The sequence below is a fragment of the Physeter macrocephalus genome, chromosome 6, assembly GCF_002837175.3.
Source record: "Physeter macrocephalus isolate SW-GA chromosome 6, ASM283717v5, whole genome shotgun sequence".
Taxonomy (NCBI): Eukaryota; Metazoa; Chordata; class Mammalia; order Artiodactyla; family Physeteridae; genus Physeter; species Physeter macrocephalus.
The window spans coordinates 96,428,817-96,432,592 of record NC_041219.1 but is presented as its reverse complement, the minus strand read 5'-3'; the positions used below and the strand labels follow the sequence as shown (position 1 = coordinate 96,432,592).

At 38.1% G+C, this 3,776-nt stretch overlaps 1 non-coding gene across 1 annotated transcript; it reads left to right on the top strand.

Moving 5' to 3' along the window:
- The first annotated feature begins 3,366 nt into the window (after positions 1-3,366).
- LOC112064744 (U6 spliceosomal RNA) lies at positions 3,367-3,470 on the top strand. The gene has a single exon (XR_002891643.1). It is a non-coding gene; the product is annotated as a U6 spliceosomal RNA (small nuclear RNA).
- The last annotated feature ends 306 nt before the right edge of the window (positions 3,471-3,776 follow it).

Genomic DNA, 3,776 nt, shown 5'->3' with positions numbered 1-3,776 from the left:
TCTTTTCATTTTCATTTTGAAGGCAAACGGGACATTTTTTAGTAACATATCTTCTGTACTACAAAGATGGCATAGCTTTAAAATTTGCTACAACTGAATTATTTCCCATGTTTCTCTGACTCTTTCCTTGTATAGGGTCTGAATTTCTGTATCATATTTATTGGATAATTCACCAATCTCGCGAGCACATGAAAGCCCTTCTAACTACCGATCTGAAGCATTCATTAAACTATTCTGAAACACAACAAGCACCACTCTATCACATAAAATAAGGCTCAGGGTATACATGCATGCCTGCTTGTTTAGTGGTAATACGGATTTTAGTGTGCACTTGTCATCCACTTTAGATTCTCATTAATGTCCTGCTCACCCTAATTCAGTGATGTATCATCTTCCTGCATTTGTCTAAATCAGTTCAGCAGCCGATAAATCAAAGCTTTTCTTGCCCTTGTCCTTCCAAACTGTTCAAATCATCCATCTGACCATGGAAGAAAGGAAATAATCACTTGCTTGGAAGAAGAAAATATCTGCATTAACTCTACAGTAAACTTCTGCATCAGTGTATGCAAATATGCACGTGAAGCGTGTATGTGCACATATCCTACACACTGACATCACACACCTGGGGTCAGCTTCTGAAAGAAAAACATCAAAGCCTCAAAATGTTGCACTTTTTTTTTTTTTTAAGGAAAGAGAAAAGCCATTTTCAATTCTCTTCTTTTAAGAATAGAGTATGTCCTCCATTTCAAAAGCCATGTAAGATCCTATTTTTACATCCTCAAGAGCTGTAGGCGCTGGAAATTAATTGGTCCTTTAACTGGCAAATCCTTTGACAGACAATACGTTCTGGCATTTGGAGGCCTAATCCATTTTTCTCTTTGTGGTTCAACAGAGGAAGAATCCTAAACCAGGAAAGACTTCCTGGGTAGACCTAAAGAAGGCAGCACCGCCCTCTTGTCCTTTTCATTCCCTTTCTCCGGCCCTCTCCCACTTTTTGATATTTTATTTTACTTTTTTTTTTTCTTGCCTTTGGAGCTTTTGCTTCTTTTTCTAGGAAGACTGTTACTGGAAAATAAAATATATATATATATATATATATATATATATATAGATAGAAAGCAAGGGCTACGGCTGTGACAAGGGAGACTAAAGTTTCCACCATATCCTCCACTGGCATCTGCTCCATTTCCCATGTCTCCATCAGGACAGGGGCTACACAGCTCTTCCCTCTATTGCAGAATTAACTCTGCTGCTCCTGGAGCATTTGCTGGCATGTCAGAAATGAAATCAGGGCATTTGTCTTCTTTCACGTTCTGCGGGATATCACACAAAACTCCATTTTTACAGAAACAATAAAATAAACAGACAGGAGTCTCCCTGTGTTCTGGAAGGGATCCAAACGTGCTTCTCTGAACTGGTTTTACTGTGTCACTTGTGCCCAGGGTAGAATCTAGGTTGAACTCTGGAAACTAGGATTTTGAATTTCTTTCTCTTGAGGCAAAAGTAGCAGAATGTTGTTGTACAGTCTATTTATTTCAATTTATAATTTTATCAAAAATTGCACTCTCTCCCCATCCTACTTACTCTTTTGTTTTATTATTATATATGTCTTTATACATATGTTCTTTCTCTTTTTTTTAAACGCTTTTTTTAGAGCAGTTTTAGGTTCACAACAAAATTGAGAGGAAGGTACAGAGGTATCCATATACCCCCTACCCCAGCACATGATAACCTCCCCCAATATCAGCATCCTCCGCCACAGTGGTACATTTCTTACAATGGATGAACCTGCACTGACACATGATAATCACCCAAAGTCTACAGTTTACATCAAAATTCACTCCTGGGGTTGTAAATTCTATGGGTTTGGAGAAATGTATAATGACATATGTCCTTCATTATGGTATCATACAGAGTATTTTCACTGCCCTAAAAATCCTGTTCTCTGCCTATTCGGACCCCGACCCCAGCCCCATCCATGACTACCATGGATTTTTTTACCATCTCCATAGTTTTGCCTTTTCCAGAATGTCATGTAGTTGGAATCATACAGTATGTAGTCTTTTTCAGATTAGCTTCTTTCACTTAGTATATTATGCATTAAATTTCCCCTATGTCTTCTCATGGTTTGATATCTCATTTCTTTTAGCTCTGAATAATATTTCTACTGTCTGAAGTTGCAACAAACATCTGTGCACAGGTTTTTGTGTGGCCATAAGTTTTCAACTCCTTTGGGTAAATACCAGGAGTGTGATTGCTGGATCGTATGGTGAGAGTATGTTTAGTTTAGTAAGAAATCACCATCAAACAGTCTTCCAAAGTAGCTGCACTATTATGGATTCCCACCAGCAATGCATGAGAGTTCTTGTTACTCCACATCCTCATCAGAATTTGATGTTTTCAATGCACCTTATATTTTATATAAATTAATTTTCTCAGCTATGAGCCTAATATTTTTAAATTAACTGATAAAAGTAATATATATTTTCCTTAAAGTTTTCATGTCATGTATCTGTGGGCATAGATACACACAAACACATATGTTCTCTCTCTGGTTTTGGAGAGCTTTTCTTTTGATTCTTTATGATTTCATCAACATCCCTAGGCTTACTGCCTCTGTATTATTCTCTTTGTATACTAATTCTGTCTTCTCTTTCTTATCCTAAAAAAATTCTGTCCTAATGTTTCACTGGACAGCACCCAGAGGAGAGAAAACCTCCATAAGCCTGCAGGTTCATTTCCTCCTTGGATCTGTTAGTAGGTAGGAGAGAGCTGACTTAACTCCTCTGAGTTAGCTCAAGAGAACAGACTGATAGAAATCCCTGAGTCCCAAAGGTTTCCCTTTCTAACAAAGCTACTTCCCTGATTGGGGAGCACAGCTGTAACCTGCTCCTCCAGTCCCTGCAGTACATACAGCATCACAGATCCCAGGCTCTTCTCTATGGACCGTTGGCCATGGTGCACGCAGTTCACCCATGTCCCACACCAGCTGTGGGATAATGAGATTTTGATGGATTTGTGTGCACTCTGCTACTTCTCTGCTTCTGAGTTTTTTCTCAATGAGGTCTATTTTCTACCTGCATCCCCAGTGGCTCTGGTGGTCTATTTCCTGACCCCTCCTTACATAGTTCAATCTCTAGCTGGTAACTCTTTTTTTATTTTTTTGACAATATACAGTATGAATTTATTGAATACAACTTGACAGATGCTAATATAGCAGATGTGAAGTAATATTGGAACAAAAGGACATGGAATACCTATAGAATACTATACCTTTCTCATTTTTACTTTAAAAGTTCTGGTTTACTAGACACTTCTGAATAGAATTAATTGGGAATTTTAAATCCTTGTTAAAGAATATTTTCCATGCACATTTTGGCAGCACATATGCTATAATTGAATGATACAGAGGAGGTTACCATACCCTGCACCAGGATGACACACAAATTCATGAAGCATTTATGTATCTTTATGAAAACTCAAAAAAAAATCAGTTATCACTTTCCAACTGAGGTGGACCAGATATCTTCTGAACCGCCCTCTCTTTTCTCCCTCCTTTCTTTTTTTTTTCATAAATCCTTTTTTTAACATCTTTATTGGAGTATAATTGCTTTACAATTGTGTGTTAGCTTCTGCTTTACAACAAAGTGAATCAGTTATACATATACATATGTTCCCATATCTCTTCCCTCTTGCATCTCCCTCCCTCCGACCCTCCCTATCTTACCCCTCTAAGTGGTCACAAACCACCTAGCTGATCTCCCTGTGCCATGCGG